Below are 21,070 nucleotides of genomic sequence, written 5' to 3'. Positions count from 1 at the left end.
CATACTTTTGCTTCTAACTTGTTTCAATTCTTCATCCATGTTAAGTATGGTAACTGTGGATTCCCTTGAGTGCTATCAAATCAAGAAAGCAATATCTTTCACCTGTACTTGACGTTGTCTTGCAATTGGCATTACCTATAGAATGGAGATTTTTTTTATTTGATAAATAAAGAAATTTTAAAATTGAAAAAAAATGTCATATAATACAATAGGAAGTAAGTCCAAAAAGGGAGGGGTTTTGTCTGAATTTTTCACTGAAGTATTCTCCACTCCTAGAAACTGCCTAAAATATAGTAGATGCTCAATAATTGTCTGAAGTAGCTGCTCAATAATTGTTTAATGCTGAATAATGACACAAGCAGAGATTTAGCTTGCTTTAGACCTATTTTGAACTGTCTGGACCTCAGAAACTATATAATTTTAAACATAATTAAAGCTCTCAGTTTAGCTCCCCTGTATCTCTTTTTCCCATGAAGGAAAAAGGAAAAGAATTTTGCTTAAGTATGCATTGATGATCCTGACTTCCTTCACTCAAAACATTAAACAAACAAACAAAAAATTGTGAAACAATGATAGCTTCTTCTTTTTTTTTTAATCTTCATTTTATTGAGATATATTCACATACCACGCAGTCATACAAAACAAATCGTACTTTCGATTGTTTACAGTACCATTACATAGTGGTACATTCATCACCCAAATCAATCCCTGGCACCTTCATTAGCACACACACAAACATAACAAGAATAATAATTAGAGTGAAAAAGAGCAATTGAAGTAAAAAAGAACACTGGGTACCTTTGTCTGTTTGTTTCCTTCCCCTATTTTTCTACTCATCCATCCATAAACTAGACAAAGTGGAGTGTGGTCCTTATGGCTTTCCCAATCCCATTGTCACCCCTCATAAGCTACATTTTTATACAACTGTCTTCGAGATTCATGGGTTCTGGGTTGTAGTTTGATAGTTTCAGGTATCCACCACCAGCTACCCCAATTCTTTAGAACCTAAAAAAGGTTATCTAAAGTGTGCATAAGAGTGCCCACCAGAGTGACCTCTCGGCTCCTTTTGGAATCTCTCTGCCACTGAAGCTTATTTCATTTCCTTTCACATCCCCCTTTTGGTCAAGAAGATGTTCTCCGTCCCACGATGCCAGGTCTACATTCCTCCCCGGGAGTCATATTCCACGTTGCCAGGGAGATTCACTCCCCTGGGTGTCTGATCCCACGTAGGGGGGAGGGCAGTGATTTCACCTTTCAAGTTGGCTTAGCCAGAGAGGGAGGGCCACATCTGAGCAACAAAGAGGCATTCGGGAGGAGACTCTTAGGCACAACCATAGGGAGGCCTAGCCTCTCCTTTGCAGCAACCGTCTTCCCAAGGGTAAAACCTGTGGTAGAGGGCTCAACCCATCAAACCACCAGTCCCCTATGTCTGTGGTCATGTTAGCAACCATGGAGGTGGGGTAGGCCAATACCCCTGCATTCTCCACAGGCTCCTCAAGGGGGCACTACATCTTTTTTTCCTTGTTTTTCTTTTTTTTTTTTTTTTTAACTTTCCCTTCTTTTATAAATCAACTGTATGAAAAAAAAGTTAAAAAGAAAACAAACATACAATAAAAGAACATTTCAAAGAGACCATAACAAGGGAGTAAGAAAAACACAACTAACCAAAGATAACTGCTTAGCTTCCAACATGTTCCTACTTTACCCCAAGAAAGTTACCTAATATAGCAACATTTCTGTGAACTTGTTCCTACTATATCCATCAGAAATTAACAGACCATAGTCATTCCTGGGCATCCCCAGAACGTTAAATAGCTTATCTGTTCTTCTTGGATTATTGTTCTCCCTTCCTTAATTGCTCTCTATTGCTAGTTCCCCTACATTCTACATTATAAACCATTTGTTTTACATTTTTCAAAGTTCACATTAGTGGTAGCATATAATATTTCTCTTTTTGTGCCTGGCTTATTTCACTCAGCATTATGTCTTCAAGGTTCATCCATGTTGTCATATGTTTTACGAGATCGTTCCTTCTTACTGCCGCGTAGTATTCCATTGTGTGTATACACCACATTTTATTTATCCACTCATCTGTTGAAGGACATTTGGGTTGTTTCCATCTCTTGGCAATTGTGAATAATGCTGCTATGAACATTGGCCTGCAAATATCTGTTTGTGTCACTGCTTTCCGATCTTCCGGGTATATACCGAGAAGTGCAATCGCTGGATCGAATGGTAACTCTATATCTAGTTTTCTAAGGAACTGCCAGACTGACCTCCAGAGTGGCTGAACCATTATACAGTCCCACCAACAGTGAATAAGAGTTCCAATTTCTCCACATCCCCTCCAGCATTTGTAGTTTCCTGTTTGTTTAATGGCAGCCATTCTAACCGGTGTTAGATGGTATCTCATTGTGGTCTTAATTTGCATCTCTCTAATAGCTAGTGAAGCTGAACATTTTTTCATGTGTTTCTTGGCTATTTTCATTTCCTCTTCAGAGAACTGTCTTTTCATATCTTTTGCCCATTTTATTATTGGGCCGTCTGTACTATTGTCATTGAGTTGTAGGATTTCTTTATATACGCAAGATATCAGTCTTTTGTCAGATACATGGTTTCCAAAAATTTTTTCCCATTGATTTGGCTGCCTTTTTACCTTTTTGAGAAATTCCTTTGAGGTGCAGAAACTTCTAAGCTTGAGGAGTTCCCATTTATCTATTTTCTCTTTTGTTGCTTGTGCTTTGGGTGTAAAGCCTAGGAAGTGGCCGCCTAATACAAGGTCTTGAAGATGTTTTCCTACATTATCTTCTAGGAATTTTATGGTACTTTCTTTTATATTGAGATCTTTGGTCCATTTTGAGTTAATTTTTGTGTAGGGGGTGAGGTAGCGGTCCTCTTTCATTCTTTTGGATATGGATATCCAACTCTCCCAGCCCCATTTGTTGAAAAGACCATTATGACTCAGTTCAGTGACTTTGGGGGCCTTATCAAAGATCAGTCGGCCATAGATCTGAGGGTCTATCTCTGAATTCTCAATTCGATTCCATTGATCTATATGTCTATCTTTGTGCCAGTACCATGCTGTTTTGGCAACTGTGGCTTTATAATAAGCTTCAAAGTCAGGGAGTGTAAGTCCTCCCACTTTGTTTTTCTTTTTTAGAGTGTCTTTAGCAATTCAAGGCATCTTCCCTTTCCAAATAAATTTGATAACTAGCTTTTCCAAGTCTGCAAAGTAGGTTGTTGGAATTTTGATTGGGATTGCATTGAATCTGTAGATGAGTTTGGGTAGAATTGACATCTTAATGACATTTAGCCTTCCTATCCATGAACATGGAATATTTTTCCGTCTTTTAAGTTCCCCTTCTATTTCTTTTAGTAGAGTTATGTAGTTTTCTTTGTATAGGTCTTTTACATCTTTGGTTAAGTTTATTCCTAGGTACTTGATTTTTTTAGTTGCTATTGAAAATGGTATCTTTTTCTTGAGTGTCTCTTCAGTTTGTTCATTTCTAGCATATAGAAACATTACTGACTTATGTGCATTAATCTTGTATCCCGCTACTTTGCTAAATTTGTTTATTAGCTCTAGTAGCTGTATCGTCGATTTCTCAGGGTTTTCCAGATATAAGATCATATCATGTGCAAACAATGACAGTTTTACTTCTTCTTTTCCAATTTGGATGCCTTTTATTTCTTTGTCTTGCCGGATTGCCCTGGCTAGCACTTCCAGTACAATGTTGAATAACAGTGGTGACAGCAGGCATCCTTGTCTTGTTCCTGATCTTAGAGGGAAGGCTTTCAGTCTCTCACCATTGAGTACTATGCTGGCTGTGGGTTTTTCATATATGGTCTTTATCATGTTGAGGAAGTTTCCTTCAATTCCTACCTTTTGAAGTGTTTTTATCAAAAAGGGATGTTGGATTTTGTCAAATGCTTTTTCAGCATCTATTGAGATGATCATTTGATTTTTCCCTTTTGACTTGTTAATGTGTTGTAATACATTGATTGATTTTTTTATGTTGAACCATCCTTACATGCCTGGAATAAACCCCACTTGGTCATGGTGTATGATTTTTTTAATGTGTCTTTGGATTCGATTTGCAAGTATTTTGTTGAGGATTTTTGCATCTATATTCATTAGGGAGATTGGCCGGTAGTTTTCCCTTTTTGTAGCATCTTTGCCTGGTTTTGGTATTAGATTGATGTTAGCTTCCTAAAATGAGTTAGGTAGTGTTCCATTTTCTTCAATGTTTTGAAAGAATTTGAGTAAGATTGGTGTCAGTTCTTTCTGGAAAGTTTGGTAGAATTCCCCTGTGAAGCCATCTGGCCCTGGGCATTTATTTGTGGGAAGATTTTTGATGACTGATTGGATCTCTTTGCTTGTGATGGGTTGGTTGAGGTCTTCTATTTCTTCTCTGGTCAGTCTAGGTTGTTCATATGTTTCCAGGAAATTGTCCATTTCCTCTACATTATCCAGTTTGTTGCCATACAGTTGTTCATAGTATCCTCTTATAATTTTTTAAATTTCTTTCTGTTCTGCAGTTATGTCACCTTTTTCATTCATTATTTTGTTTATATGGGTCTTCTCTCTTTTTGATTTTGTCAGTCTAGCTAGGGGCTTGTCAATCTTGTTGATCTTCTCAAAGAACCAACTTTTGGTGATATTTATCCTCTCTATTGTTTTTTTGTTCTCTGTGTCATTTATTTCTGCTTTAATCCTTGTTATTTCTTTTCTTCTACTTGGTTTAGGATTGGTTTGCTGTTCATTTTCTAGCTTCTTCAGTTGATCCATTAGTTCTTTGATTTTGGCTCTTTCTTCCTTTTTAATATATGCGTTTAGTGCTATAAATTTCCCCCTTAGCACTGCTTTTGCTGCATCCCATAGGTTTTGGTATGTTGTGTTCTCATTTTCATTCATCTCTATATATTTAGTAATTTCTCTTGCTATTTCTTCTTTAACCCACTGATTGTTTAGGAGTGTGTTGTTTAACCTCCAGGTATTTGTGAATTTTCTAAGTCTCTGATGGTTATTGACTTCTAATTGTATTCCATTGTGGTCAGAGAATGTGCTTTGAATAATTTCAATCTTTTTAAATTTATTGAGGCTTGTTTTATGTCCCAGCATGTGATCTATTCTGGAGAAAGTTCCATGAGCACTAGAAAAGTATGTGTATCCTGGTGATTTGGGATGTAATGTCCTGTAGATGTCTGTTAAATCTAATTCATTTATCTGATTGTTTAGGTTTTCAATTTCCTTATTGGTCTTCTGTCTGGTTGATCTATTTATAGGAGAGAGTGATGTGTTGAAGTCTCCCACAATTATTGTGGAAACATCAATTGCTTCCTTTAGTTTTGCCAGTGTTTCTCTCATGTATTTTGTGGCACCTTGATTGGGTGTGTAGACATTTACGATTGTTATTTCTTCTTGCTGAATTGCCCCTTTTATTAGTATGTAGTGGCCTTCTTTGTCTCTCAAAACATCCCTGCATTTGAAGTCTATTTTATCTGAGATTAATATTGCTACACCTGCTTTCTTTTGGCTGTAGCTTGCATGAAATATTTTTTTCCATCCTTTCACTTTCAGTTTCTTTGTGTCCCTGTGTCTAAGATGAGTCTCTTGTATGCAACATATTGATGGTTCATTTTTTTTGATCCATTCTGCGAATCTGTATCTTTTAATTGGGGAGTTTAATCCATTTACATTCAACGTTATAACCGTGAAGGCATTTCTTGAATCAGCCATCTTATCCTTTGGTTTATGTTTGTCGTATTTTTCCCCTCTGTCTATTAATATCCTTTATTGTACCCATACTGAATCTCTTTAGTACTGAACCTTTCTCCAAGTCTCTATGTCCTTTCTTTGTTTCTCTGTCTGTAGGGCTCTCTTTAGTATCTCCAGTAGGGCAGGTCTCTTGTTAGCAAATTCTCTCAGCATTTGTTTGTCTGTGAAAAATTTAAGCTCTCCCTCAAATTTGAAGGAGAGCTTTGCTGGATAAAGTATTCTTGGCTGGAAATTTTTCTCACTCAGAATTTTAAATATATCGTGCCACTGTCTTCTTGCCTCCATGGTGGCTGCTGAGTAGTCACTAGTTAGTCTTATGCTGTTTCCTTTGTATGTGGTGAATTGCTTTTCTCTTGCTGCTTTCAGAGCTTGCTCCTTCTCTTCTGTGTTTGACAGTGTGATCAGTATATGTCTCGGAGTGGGTTTATTTGGATTTATTCTATTTGGAGTTTGCTGAGCATTTATGATTTGTGTATTTATGTTGTGTAGAAGATTTGGGAAGTTTTCCCCAACAATTTCTTTGAATACTCTTCCTAGACCTTTACCCTTTTCTTCCCCTTCTGGGACACCAATTAGTCTTATATTCGGACGTTTCATATTATCTATCATATCCCTGAGGTCCATTTCGATTTTTTCAATTTTTTTCCCCATTCTTTCTTTTATGCTTTCATTTTCCATTCTGTCATCTTCCAGGTCACTGATTCGTTGTTCAACTTCCTCTAGTCTTGTACTATGAGTGTCCAGAATCTTTTTAATTTGGTCAACAGTTTCTTTAATTTCCATAAGATCATCCATTTTTTTATTTAGTCTTGCAATGTCTTCTTTATGCTCTTCTAGGGTCTTCTTGATTTCCTTTATCTCCCGTACTATGGTCTCATTGTTCATCTTTAGTTCTTTGAGTAGCTGCTCTAGGTGCTGTGTCTCTTCTGGTCTTTTGATTTGGGTGCTTGGGCTTGGGTTATCCATATCGTCTGGTTTTTTCATATGCTTTATAATTTTCTGTTGATTTTGGCCTCGTGGCATTTGCTGAACTTGATAGGGTTCTTTTAGGATTTGTAGACCAATTGAAGTCCTTATCTCTAATTTATCAGATCTACAGCTTCGTGGAGTACACTTTCTCTAACTAACCAGCAGGTGGCGTCCACGAGCCACCTGTTCTCCACAAGCCAGTTCTCCCCTGCTTAGCCTTTTTGGTGAGTGGGGGAGTGAGTCTTGTGGGGTCCAATTGGTGTACCAAGCTTGCGTGTGTAGTTGGTGTTGCCTGCCCTGTATATGGGGCGTGTTTCTGGGCAGTCTGGGAGAGGGGGTGGCTCTAACAATCAAATCTCCCTGGTGATCCTAGAGTTTTAAAGCTGCTGCAATAGTCTAATCCTTCAGTTCAGTCCTGCCACAGTTTGTCTCTGCCACTGACCCACAAGTCCTTGGTATTGTCGTATGGCTCCTGAGACTTGCAAGTGGGCCCCTCTTCCAGGCCGTGCACCCCAGGTCCTCTGTTGAGGGATGACTGTGCTATGTCACAGGTGAGTGCCGTCCCCCCAGGGCAGTTCTGGGCTGCTGGGCTGTGTAGGGAGGCTCCCAGTCTGCTGTAATGATGGCTGAATGGGGCTTTGTTAATTCACACTGCTCTACCTTCCCAACTCTGGGACAATCAGCTGAGGTTGCAGGGAAGGCTAATGTCCACGCCCAGTTTTGTAGTGTGTGCCTGTTATTTGAAGCACTTCCGTCACACTGGGTTGTCTGGGGCAGCTCTGGGCTATGGGGCTGGTGATGGGCAGGAGTGTTTCCTGTCCACCAGGATGATGGCTGTGAGCGGACACCCCCCTTTTCTTGGGAAGTTGTGGTGTTTAGTGAATTTTCTCAGCCACTGGATTATTGCCTTTTGTCTCAGAGCTCTCTTAGTTCTGCTCTTGACTTGACCTGCCCAAATTGCAAGTCTTTGAAGCTTTCTGTATTGGGCTTCTTAGAGTAATTGTTTTAGAAAAAGAAAAAAGGATTAAAAAAAAAAAAAGGGGGCCCTCCTCAGAGATTATTGAAATGCTAAGAGACAAAGCAACCAGGGCCATTAAGGAAAGGTCCACAGGGCAGAGAGATCAGCTTTTCTTCGGGATTTGCATATGTGCCTCAGGGCCTGAGCTCTGCCCTTCCCCTTTCTATGTTCACCAGAACTCCAAAAATCCTCCGCTTTTATTTTGGAGTTTTTCGTGTTGTTTTTTTTCTCTATGCCTGTCTCCTCTCTGCTGGGCTGGCTGCTCTGAGATTCTCTGGTGTCTGGTCTCAGTCTATCTATGGTTGGAGTTTGGATCAGTAGAATGAGTTTCCGATAAGGGCTGCCACTGCAGTTCTCCCTTCTCCTTCCCGGAGCTGACAGCCCCTCCTCCCACGGGATTGAGCCTGGCAGGGAGGGGCGCGGGTCCCCTGGCCACAAAAACTTACAGATTTCGCTGATCTCAGCAGTTCCACGTTTTCATGAGTGTTGTATGAAGTATGCCCAAAGTCAGATTGCTCTGTGGTGTCCAGTCCACGCAGTTCCTGGCTTTCTACCTACTTTCCTGGAGGAGTAAGTAAAACATACAGCTCACCAGTCTGCCATCTTGCCCGGGGTCCACCCAATGGTAACTTCTTACATCACCAACCAAAAGCATCTTACATTAGTAAAGCAAAGATATGAGGACTAGCAAGATTTTTTTTTTTTTAACTAGCCAAATCACCTGCAAAATCCTTTTCAGTAAGGAAGGAATTCACTCCCTTTTTGTTGGATCCACCACAAGGAGAGCATTATCGGGAAGCTAAAAGAGTCAAGCAGCTAATATACAATCCAGAGGCAAAGGCCTCATTCAGCGAGATTTGATATCTGATTTACCCGCTGGGCACCGAACCTCGTCCGCAATGCCTTTTGGGAAAGGTTCTAAATTTGGAGATCCAGAACAAATTACTAGGATATAGTAAATCCAACTTGGGCTCTTTCCCATCTGTGCAAACAGTTGCAACTCCAGATTTAGAGCACAGAGACAGCTGGATCTGTAAGAAGTCCCCGCCCACCAGGAGAGATCTTCCTGCATGACACTGGGAATCCTCAAGATATGCTATCACACTTTACTTCCTGAAATGCAAGACCTGCCAGGGAATTTTACAAGTTGCGGTGGGGCGGACTGCCTTGAGCTGTCGCCTTCCCCAGGGATTCCTGCCGCGCTCACCCACCTGGATGCCCAAACGCCAGCTTAGGGAACAGCCAAACAGATGCTCGCAAGTCTTTACCATTATTTATAATTCTTATAGATAGTGGAAAGTTAAGGGAAGGCTGAATAGCGAGGAGGGAACCCAAGTCAGACTCCGGAAATCTACGAGGAGGAATCCTCATATTCATGAAACAGATGACCCTCTCGGGTACGGAAATCCGGAGCACTTTTGTTTCAAGATCTAAGGGCTTTGGAGAATGGGGTAGCTGTTTCTTGCTCCTGTCGGTTGTGGTGGGTCAGATATGGTTCCCGGAAGAAGCTGAGTTCTCTGAGACTGGCAAACTGGAGGCGAGAATAAATAAGTGAAGCCTAATGTGATGTCAAGGAGTGGAAGAGGAAAGGGAGGGCGGGGTAGGGCCGCGCCAGCAGAGCTGGGGCCCCTGATGTTCCCAGAGGGCCTACTTCTGCCCCTGCGCTTTTTGGTCAGTAATCCTCGTCTTGGGTGTGAATTGCTCAGGTCAATCTTGGCTGAAACTGTCTTGAGTGCTGAAGGAAAGTGGAAAGAGAAGGCAACATCGGAGAAGCACCTTTATAGGCAACCCCAAGCAGCTGGCGATTTTCAGAACTCAGTAGAAGCAGCAGGTAAGGAGTCTTTGAGGGACGGAGAGAGCAGCCCTAGAGGTGCGAGAGAAATCGGTGTTCCGGAGGTTCCCGGTGCGACCGGCAGAAGGAGAGGATGCTAGTCCAACTGCTTCTTAAACAATTTTCAATCGTTCCTTCCTAATTTAGCCTTTCATTCACCCTACTTCCTAACATGTTGAGGAATCCTGTGGAACAAATTTTGGCTTTTCTCACTGCCTGAACTATTCATCTTTCTTGGTCAGTTTTCTATGTCAGTCACTACTAAACTGTTTCCCAGCTTCTAAAATTTTCTTGCTGCTGTTTCCTTTCTCACGCTGCAGTTTTAGCAGGGTTTCAGAAGGGAGTGAATATAGATGCACCATCTTTATCCTCATGTTCACAGATTTCTTTGCTGATACATATATAATCTCAGTCTACCTTCCTAGGCTCATTTTCTATCTTCCTGAAGTACATTTTTTAGTTGTTCTTTATTAAAGACCTGTTGGTCATTAATCCTCTGTTTTTATTTATCACACAATATCTTTATTTCACCCTTGTTCTTGAAAGATAGTTCTTCTGCATACACTATGCTAATAGTTATTTTTGCTCAGCACTGTCTTCAAGCTTCCATTATTTTTTGGAAGTCAGCTATCACTCTAACTTTTATTTTTTGTAGGTAATTTGTTTTTCCTCTGGCTGGCTATAAGATCTTCACTTTGCCTTTGATATGCTGGAGTATTCCTATAATGCACCAATGTTTGGATTTTTAACAAACTCTATATGATTGACATTGTGCTCCCTGTACATTGTGCTTCCAATATCTGAAATTCAACTTTTTCATCAATTTCTGAATTCATTATCTATCATCTCTTCAAGTATCCTCTCCATTCTCCATGTTTTCTCCTTTAGGACATTTTTTTCTTACATATTTTCCTTCTCCTTGTCTCTCTTTGCTAAATTCTTAATAACATCTTTAGATGTATATTTGCATTTACTAATTCTCTCTTCTTGGGTGTAATCCACTGCTTAAATCATTCACTGGGAATAGTTATGGGTTGAGTTGTGTCCCCCAAGAAGACATACTCAAACTCTCCCAGTCCTGTGAATGTGATCTCATTTGGAAATAGGGTATTTGAAAATGATACTAAGATGAAGCTGAACTGGATTAGGGTGGCCTTCATCCATTATGATTGGTGTTGTTATAAGAAAGGGAGAATTGGTCACAGACACTGGGTAAAATGCCATGTGTTGACTGAAGCAGAGATTGAAGCCAAGTATTGTCAGGAAACCACCAGAACCTAGGAAGAGGTGGGAAATGGCTCTTCCCTACAGATTTCAGACTTCTAGCCTCTGGAACTATGAAACAATAAGTTCCTGTTATTTTAAGCCACCCAGCTTATGGTACTTTATTACAGTAGCCATAGGAAATTAAGACAAGATTTTTATTTCAACAATTACATTTTTTATTTTAAATATTGTTTTGGTTTGCTAATGCTGCCATTATGCAAAATACCAGAAATGTATTGGCTTTTATAGAGGGGGTTTATGTGGTTACACAGTTACAGTCTTAAGGCCATAAAGCGTCCAAGGTAACGCATTTACAATCGGGTACCTTCACTGGAGGATGGCCAATGGTGTCCAGAAAACCTCTGTTAGCTGGGATGGTATGTGGCTGGCCTCTGCTCTGGAGTTCTGGTTTCAAAATGGCTTTCTCCCAGGACATTTCTCTCTAGGGTGCAGCAGCATCTGGGCCTGTGTGGCTTCTTTGAAAGTACTCCAGTGATCCAATAATGATCCATGCTGAATGGGTGGAGTCACACTTCCATGGAAACATTCAATCAAGAGGTCACACCCTAATCAAAGGTGTCACTCACAGTTGAGTGGGTTGCATCTCCATGGAAGCAATCACAAGGTTCCAACCTAATCAACACCAATACATCTGTCCCCACAAGATTGCATCAAAGATAACAGCACTTTGGGGGACATAATACATCCAAACTGGCACAATGTTATGTTTTTTCTTTTGTAATTCTGTATGATCATTTTAATAGTTTCATGAAGTTTATTTATTAATATGATCCTACCTTTTATTTCTTTAAACATTTTATCCATAGGGATTTTGTATTTTTACTGAAAATTCCAATATCAACATGATGATGATGTAAACAGCTACTGAAAACTTCTCTCCAGAGATTCATTGAAGAAAAGGACAATTCTGAATTGTTTGAAATTCTGGAAGAGAATATAGGCTGGAGAAGGACCTTGCAGATGCCAAATTGAGTAAAAAGAAGAATATCAGGTAGGAATCTTCCATCCTGGACCAGCAGGCTCTCTCCCCTCCCCCTCAGCTTCATGTGGGAAAGGCACAGCAGAATCAGCACATGGGACCCCTCCCACCATGAACACAGACTGCAAAATCTCTCACAGCAGTGAGACATACCCCCATAGTTTGAAGACCCAGGGGACAGGAGAGGACATTTCAAGGCTCTGGTCAGTGAGGGACAAAGAGGCTGAGAAAACATGGACAGAGAATGTGTTTCCAGCCCTGGGTCTGAAAGCCCTTCCCCCACCCTTGAGGGAAGCAGCAGCTGGTGGCCATTTCCTTGCCTGGGGGATGGCTGGAGCACTGGGTCAGCTGAGGGAGAACTGTGCCACAAATGGAGCCCCACATCAAGCTAGATTTTGGCTGACAAAGTGAGGGCATAGGAATCCTGCAGTTTCAGTTCACCTGTGTAGACACAGCCTATGCTCAGAGACAAAGCAGCTTCTAAGAACAATTATGTTACCAAACAGCACCATCTGCTGGACAGTCTGGAAGGTGCAAGGGAATTGAAAAACTTTTTTTAAAAAGAAGTCTCAGACCCTTTCTTAAGATGACAGGAGATGGTGTGGATGCCCTGTATGGAAACCCTGCCCTGTTCTGGCTGAGAAATATGAAAGATGCACCTGTTAAAGCAGGGCTCTAGAACAAATTCAGGTCTTGCTGGCTGGCAGAAAGCAGAGCACCACTGGAAGGCAGCAGATTTGTATTACCACACACAGCGAACTTGCTGGAGTGCCTACCTCCCATCCCTGTAGCAGATCACGGTGGGCACCTGATTTTGGGGGAAAGACTGAAGGGCAGAGCCAATCTGACAAGTGGCCAGCAAGAGAAACAAAGAAAAGATACAGATCAAAGACAACCAACAAGAAAAACCTAGAAAAAGAGAGAAAACAACTTCCATAATAAACTAATCAAGAAAATCAGATGCCTAGAGAGCAAAAAATCATGAGCCATACCAGGAAACACAAAGATATGGCTCAACTGAGATTCAAGAGCTGAAACTACTAATTAAAGATGTTCAAACAAATCTTCTAAATCAAATCAGTGAGTTAGAAGAAAAAGTGACAAAAGAGATGAAGGATATAAAGAAGACACTGGATGACCATAAGGAAGAATTCATAAACTTGAAAAAAACAAATGGCAGAACTTGTGGGAATGAAAGGCACAATATAAGAGATGAAAAACACAATGGAGACATACAGCTGCAGGCTTGGAGAGGCAGAAGAAAGGACATGAGTATACATGTTATAGGTGTTCCAGAAGGAGAAGAGAAGGGAAAAGGGGTAGAAAGGACAATAGAGGAAATATTCACTGAAAATTTCCCAACTATTATGAAAGACATAAAATTACAAGTCCAAGAAGTGCAGCATACCCCAAACAGAACTGATCCAAATAGACCTACTCCAAGACATTTACTAATCAAATTTTCAAATGACAAAGAGAGAATTTTGAAAGCAGCAAGAGTAAAGCAATCCATCACATACAAGGGAAGCTTGATAAGACTAAGTGCGGATCTCTCAGCAGAGTCCATGGACGTGAGAAGGCAGTGGTATGATATATTCAAGATGCTGAAAGAGAAAAACTGCTAACAAAGAATCCTATATCTGGCAAATCTACCCTTAAAAATGAGGGAGAGTTCAAAATATTTACAGATAAACAGACACTCAGAGAGTTTGTAAACAAGAGACCTACTCTACAAGAAATACTAAAGGAAGTGCTACAGGCTGATAGGAACAGACAGGAGAGAGGTTTGGCAAAGAGTGTAGAAATGAAGATACCAGGAGATAGAAAGATGGTAGATATAGAATGTTCAAGAGGATTGATTGTATAGATCAGACATGGATAGCACAATACTGTGTGATGGTAGCACAATATTGTAATTACACTGAACAAAGACGACTGTGAGTATAATTGAAAGAGGAAGGTTAGGGGTAGGTACGACACCAGAAGGAACGATAGAAGATAAAGACTGGAACTGTATAATTTAGTGAAACCTAGAGTGGTCAATCATTGTGATTAAATGTACAAATGTAAGAATATTTTTACATAAGAGAGAACAAATGATTGTCAACTTTGCAAGGTGTTGAAATGGGATGGTATTGGGGAAAAATACAATCAATGCAGACCAGAGCCTATAGTTACATGCTTTCATTAATTGTAACAGAGGCAATATATCAAAGCTAAATGTCTACAAGAGTGGGATATAAGGGAGAAGTATGGGACTCTTGGTATTGGTGCTGTTGTCCGAACTTTTTATTGTATTTTATTTTACCTTTATTTTATTTATTATTTTTATTTTTTAGTCATATTTTTTTTCCTCCTGTTCCTCTTTTTTGCAGAAGAATTGGAAATGTCTTCATATAGATTGTGGTGGTGAGTGCATAACTATGTGATTATACTGGGAACAGTGTTTTAAAACTTTAACATCAGCATGAGACCAAAGGAACAGATGTTTATTTGGTTCAAAATCTCTATTTTCTGTAGCACACTATATAATTGAACTTGTATGGTCAGTTTATTCAAACACTGTAATTACATTGAATTTTGAATAGGGAGATCTGGTTGGCTTGTACAGGTTAGTGTGAAGCCCCGATACATCCCACAGTAATTTTGGCAGAGAATAAAACTGTATTTGCAAAGTACCCTTGAGGAACTGGGGAAAAATGTGGAAATATTAAACTCCTCCACTTGGGAATTACTGATATTCTCACAAGCAATGGGGACGACCAATTTAGAAGGTCGAGCCCTTGATCTTGGTGCTTGCCCTTATGAAGCCAGTTACTGCAAAGGAGAGGCTGAGCCTACTTAATAATTGTGCCTAAGAGTCACCCCAAGAGAACCTTTTTTGTTGCTAAGATGTGGCCTCTCCTTCTAAGCCAACTCTGCAGATCAACTCACTGCCCTCCCCCCTACATGAGACTTAACTCCCAGAGGTGTAAATCTCCTTGGCAATGTGGGGCATGACTCCTGGGGATGGACCTGGAAATGGCATGACCTGGACCCGGCATCATAGTACTGAGAAAGCCTTCTTGATCAAAGAGGGGATAAGAAATGAAACAAAATAAAGTTTCAGTGGCTGAGAGTTTTCAAATGGAGTGGAGAGGTCATTCTGGAGGTTATTCTTATGCATTATATACGTATCCCTTTTTAGTCTTTAGCGTATTGGAATAGCTGGAAGGGAATACCTGAAACTGCAAACTGCAACCCAGTAGCCTTGATTCTTGAAGATGATTGTATAACTATATAGCTTACACTGTGTGCCTGTGAAAACCTTGTGGCTCATACTCCCTTTATCCAGTATATGGGCAGATGAGTAGAAAAATGGAGACAGAAAGTAAATGAATAATAGGGAGAGATTGGGGTGGGAGGGGAGGGATGAGATGTTCTGGGTCTTCTTTTTTACTTTAATTTTTATACTTCTTTTTTTTTTGCAGCAATGAAAATGTTAAAAAATTAATCATGGTGATGAATGCACAACTATGTAATGGTACTGTGAACAATTGATTGTACACTTTGGATGATTGTATGGTATGTGACTATAGCTCAATAAAATTGAATTTAAAAAAAATTCCAATATCTAACGGCCTTATGGGTATAATCCTTTTTTTCTACTGGTTTGTTTCTGTGTGCTTGGGGATTTTTAAATAAGAGCTCATTTTAGATTTCTCTTTATTTGTGGAAATACTGAGAATCTAAATTGAAGATGCTCTCCTTTACCTAGTATTTGTCTTTGCTTCTACCTGCAGTCAAGGCTACTGCTCTGAGCTCACTTCAGACCACTTGGAAGGTCAGACTTAATGAATTAGTCTCAGGTTAAACTCTCCTACTTTGTTGCCACCCCAAGTCCCGTCCTCCTACTCCCCCCATTATGCTCATCCAATCACAGAAAGGATATGGGTACTTCCCCTCAGGGAAATAGCGTCATCGAATGTGCTCAATGTCACATTAAGCTCAGTTTGTGGGGAGGAAAAGTGGGAGACTGGAGCTTTTCCTTATTTTCTGAAAGCCTATAACCACAATAAAGATTCATTTGATGCAGAATCTACTTACTTGTAGCAGAAGTACCTCACTCCCCATCAGAAGCAGAGCAAATATTCCAATGACGTCACAGCTGTGGAAACTCTACAGCAGGATTTGTCAACCCCTGCATTATTATTTTGAGCCAGTTAATTCTTTCCTTCCAAGAGCTGTTCTCTGCTTCCGGGATGCTCACGGGCCCTAGTGAGTTCAAACAAGAAAACCAGGGAGAGGGTGAAGCAGAACTACGCGATTCAGAGAAGCAGCTGCGCGCGCATGACGACCAGATTGCTTGGAAGTGCCTGCGTCATAATCGCTGAATCTTCTGTGGTCACCCTTGGCCCTCTTGTTTCCATCGACGGTGAAGGGCACTCAAGTGCCTCAGCAGAGGGACGAGCTGTGAGGGACTCACCTTCCTTCAGGGGCCGGGCTCACCCCGGAGATTCCCTCCCCGCACCCAGGCAGTTCCTCCTTTCAGCACCAGCTGTCCTTCCAAATCCTGTATCTCTTGAGGCGCACTTACTTTCCTCTCCGCTGTCCTAATTCTGCTTTTCCTCTCCTTTGTAATTTTTTCGTCTCCATTTTGTGGGTCTCTAGCATCTCAGCTCCGTCTGAAAACCGCGCGAAACTTTAATCTTCGCCTTTCTGGCAGCAGCTAGGCGCGGGCAACCCCCGCCCCCCACCTCAACTCCAGTCACCATATGTTTGCTAGCCAAAGCGCTGCAATGTGAACGGGCTCAGGATGAGTTCAAGAATGTGAGGGTAGTTACTCGCTTGATCCTCGGAGAGACTCTCTTTCAAGCCCGCCTTTGGGCTGCCGGAGGGTGTGCGCGGTGAGTCGGGAGTGGGCCTGGCCTAGGGCTCAGTGGCGAGCTCCCAAGCCCGACCGCGAAATCCGCACCGTCGCTGGCCGCCCCTTGTGACCATAGGGACCCGCTGATTCCAGTGTGGTGCGGGAGAGACGAAACTGCCGGGAAAGGTCTGCCTCTGGCGTGCGGTCTTGGCCAGGTGTCTCGAGCAGATCTTGGAGGCACCGGGAGAGAAGAGCAGAGCGGGAATGGCTCTTTAGGAGCAGTTGTAAATGTTAGAGTACAGGCAGCCTTCACTATGTGTTTTGTACCTTTTGGGTGGTTCCCAGAGTTCTGCCTTTCCTCCTTTTGGAGAAAACTGCTTTTAATCTGTGTTTGGTCTTCCTCCGTCCGCCTATAGGCTCTTGGGCCCTAAAGAGTTTCCTGCTCCTCCCCAAGGGGTTCTTGCTCCTACACTTCCCTCAGCAGCAACAGGAGTGGGGCATGGTCTTCCTCTGTGTCCTGAGGGCAAGAACGTTTCCTACCACTTCCTCAGCAACAAACAGGTTTGCTTCTCCTTCCCCAGAAGCTAAGTATCCTTGCCTCCCCCAGTGGCTTTAGACTTTTGCTTTGTGGGAGAAAGATCTGGAAAAGCAGATGCGGCTTTGTGTTTGTCCCTGAGCCACATTCAGTCACCTCCAGCACACCTGAACCACTTCGCAGTGCTCTCTCCAGATCCTTACCAGGACAGCGATCTTTAGAGGCATTGAATACTTAGAAGAGGACCATGGAAAAGCGCTTATGAATGCAAATCCCCTTGTATCTGGGCCCTCAGCTCTTCCCTATTGGCATGCTAGCCCACACTTGGTCTTTAAGAATTCCTAAACATGTTAGCTGATTTCAAGTTAATGGCTTTTAAAGCACCACCTCTTTTATTCCTCTGTTCTGCCAAAAGGAAATCAGTTTGTGTGTTCATCTTTCCTTAGAGGAACTTCTCCCTCACTGATATTTAGTATACTTGGTTCTCCTGATAAAAGAAAAACTTTTCATGCAATTTAGGATCTCACAGCTTTATTGTACAATTCATGAATCAGGCAGCATCCATTCTGAAAGTAGAAGGGAGCTCCGCCTAGAAGGAGGAAACGGGAAGCTCATATAGGACAAGCAGAAGCAAGCGAGGTTCTGATTGGCTGACATTGTTTCCATTTTACATAGGGGGATCTTACAAAGTGGTGAGCAGATATACATTGATTAGTGTGGTATACTTGTCCATCCTGATATGCTTTCTCTACTGAACTGAAACTAATTTTATCACCAGGTGTTGCTTAACATCAGCAACCCTATTGGGTGTGTTCTGTTTTCTCAGAAAACCCCTGTGGATCAATTGTTTTTGTCTTCTGGAAAAGCCCTTCTCATACAGGGATCTTCTTTTGGCCACACCCAATGCAGGCAGCCATTGTTTTTACTTAACAGACTTCCCCTCTCTGATGGGCTCAAGAAAAGTTATGGTTTGGTATATTTTCTGGGTTTTCTTGTTGTTAGACATGAGTGAAGCTCTTTGCAGTTTTCTGCATCTTGAGTTTATGATCTGCTTTTTAGTTATTTTTCATTTATTAAATCTAACTCATGACTCAGGCATCCCTCTCCATGTGTAGATGTCAAAGCCATATGAGCCATTCAAAATAAGACAGTGTTCAGGAAAAACTAGTTTGCATAATGGTGATAAAGGATTTCTCCCTGTCATGGCCCAAGTGGGCCTTTGCTGCCAAGAGGCCAAAGAAAATGTCAGGTATGTTCAGAGGCATGAACTTTTTATTCAGGGCTTACTTACAAGGAAAAAATGAAAGTCAGTCATGTTGCCCTGAATTCAAAAGCTTCACTGGATGGATTCAGGAGCTGCTTTGAATGGCAGAGAGTTCAGAGTTCAACATAGAAATAGTCCGCCCTTTGGGGGTCTGAATAAGCTGGTTATAAGGGCTCGCATTCCATTGGGTATGAGAGCATATGGCAGGAGCTGGGTAGGGGGTCGTGTAACATAGGGAGGGATTGATTGTAATCAGCAGAGAAGAGGGGAGGATTATAGATCATCTGGTAAATAACAGTATTTAAAGGAGTCTCAGGGAGGAGGTAGATTTGGGTATGGATTACATTTAGCACCTGATATTACAAAGAGAATAGGTCAAATCTTAACTGACTTAGGTCAGGCAAGCTGCTGTGTGCAATCTTCAAGGTCCTTGGGGAATGCCCTGTGCCTGGGGTTCCCACGCTTCCTCAGGTCAGTTTTCAGCATCAAATTTTCAGCATCAAGCATCTGTAAAAGCATTACTCAGAAGATGAATGGAAAGAGGGGAGGGGGTGTATTTCATGCTCAGTGATGAATGAGAGCAACAAGAAGAGTCTAGGATTTGAGGTAGACATCTCCCATGCCCACATTCAGAATCCTACCCCTGGCCAAACAAAATTTTGGTAAAAAAAAATCCACTTCTCTTGCAGGTTAGAATTAACTTTCCTTCTTTTAAACCCCTCCACACACTGTGTTCATCTCCCTGCCATGTTCTCCAGTGTCTTGCTTGCTCACCTGCTGCTCACCATGAGTTCTTTTATTCAGTCTTTTGCCTCTACTGATTAAAAAGGAGTAATGGCCCACCTTAAGTCGGGTATGTCTGAGCCAGATCCAAGAACCAAGCTTCATACTCCTAGAAGTGAAACTGCCTTTGGCTCAGAACTCCTTGAAGAGTGGCGGATTTCTGAAAGTTCTGAGATGTCTAGACTAATGCCGTCACTGCAGTCCCTCCTTCATAGCCAAGCTTCTAGAAGCAGTTGGGTACAGCCTCTCACATGTTCTTCAAGCTACCACATTCTGGCACCTGAAGTAAGGTCTCTTGAGGAAAGTTCTGATTATAGATGCCAATGACCCTGCATTCTCGAATTGCAGAACCTTTTTGTCCTTGGTGTCCATGACTGCCATGGTGCTTCTTCTCCAGTCCTTTCACCAACGTCTGTATCTCCACCCATTCTTTAAATATTGGGGAATCTCTGGGGCCTTGTCTTTTCCTCCAGTTATTCTCTGCAGAATATCTCAACATCTACCAGATTAAAATACAGCCACCTCCATCAAAGGTTGCCAGATAAAATGCAGGACACTCAAGTTACATTTGAATTTCAGATAACCAATACCTTTTTTCAGCATTAAGTATGTCCCATGCAATATTTGTTTATCTGACTGAAATTCAAATTTAATTGGTGTCCCAGGTTTTTTATTTGCTAAATCTGGCAACACAATCTCCACCTCCACACCCCCATACTGATGACCTCCAAATCACTTTCTCCAGTGCCACCTCCCTAATCTGAATTCCAGGCCGGTGTAATCAATTTCCTGAGGGACATCTCTGCCTGCTGTTTCCACAGAAACCGAATACTTAGCTTGTCCCAAGCAGAAACAGCACCCTCGGGCAAACCTGCTGCTCCTCCAGCGTTCCCCATCTTCACAAATGACAGCATCATCGGGCAAACCAGCTCTCTTCTCAGATTCTCCCCTCTTCCTCCTACTTCCTGCCTGTGATATACTTATTCTATTGTACTGATCCATCCGACACTGTCTCTCCATCTCTAGCTTTAGAACCCTCTTCAACTCTCACCTGGTTCATAGTTCTCTATGCTTCCCTTTTGGCCTCCCTCCCACTCTCTTTCACATTACTGAGAACCGACAAAAATTAAATTGTTGACAGGCAAATTGGATCAGGTTCCAGCTCTGATTTAAACACCCGAAGCTGGAGTAGCTCTAGGTAGGAAAAACAACCAACCAACTCCTTCGAGCCGGAATCGAACCAGCGACCTAAGGATCTCCACAGAAACCCAACTACAGTCCTCCGCTCTACCAGCTGAGCTATCGAAGGATGTACAGAAACTAATTTTGTGAAATTTTTCTAGCACTGAAGATACGAATTTACTTCGGAAAGGATGCCTGGAGGGGATATTTGTCGTGCAGTCTTAGGGCGGTGGCTTTTGAGTCTTTTACTGCGGCTTCTCCTAATCCGTGTCCTTATCCTAAAGGCATGGTGAGTGCTCTCGGAGCAGACAGCTTGAGCGGGGCCGAAACCCGCGAGCTCATGGGTAGGGTCACCCCTCAGCTGGCGGTGGCTTCTCTCCAGTGTTTATTTTTCCGGCTTAGTGAAATTGACCGAGAAAACAATTCTCTATCCTAAAGGAGCCCAGGAGCTGTTTGCCGAGGCTGACTCAGTCAGCGCCAGGCTCCGGGCTCCAGTTCCCGCCGCTCTCCTGTTCTGCCCCACAGGCTCCTCGGTCACTGAATCATCTGCCGGAGGTGTCCGCTTCCTGAAGCGGGTCTTGGCTCAATGAGCCTTGG

At 41.9% G+C, this 21,070-nt stretch overlaps 1 non-coding gene across 1 annotated transcript; it reads right to left on the bottom strand.

Moving 5' to 3' along the window:
- Positions 1–20,511: 20,511 nt before the first annotated feature.
- TRNAY-GUA lies at positions 20,512–20,600 on the bottom strand. The gene is given in 2 exon segments: positions 20,512–20,547; positions 20,564–20,600. It is a non-coding gene; the product is annotated as a tRNA-Tyr (tRNA).
- Between the last annotated feature and the right edge of the window lie 470 nt (positions 20,601–21,070).

Source organism: Choloepus didactylus, chromosome 4, assembly GCF_015220235.1.
Source record: "Choloepus didactylus isolate mChoDid1 chromosome 4, mChoDid1.pri, whole genome shotgun sequence".
Taxonomy (NCBI): Eukaryota; Metazoa; Chordata; class Mammalia; order Pilosa; family Megalonychidae; genus Choloepus; species Choloepus didactylus.
The sequence above is the reverse complement of the archived record's forward strand: the minus strand, read 5'-3'. Positions and strand labels throughout refer to the sequence as shown.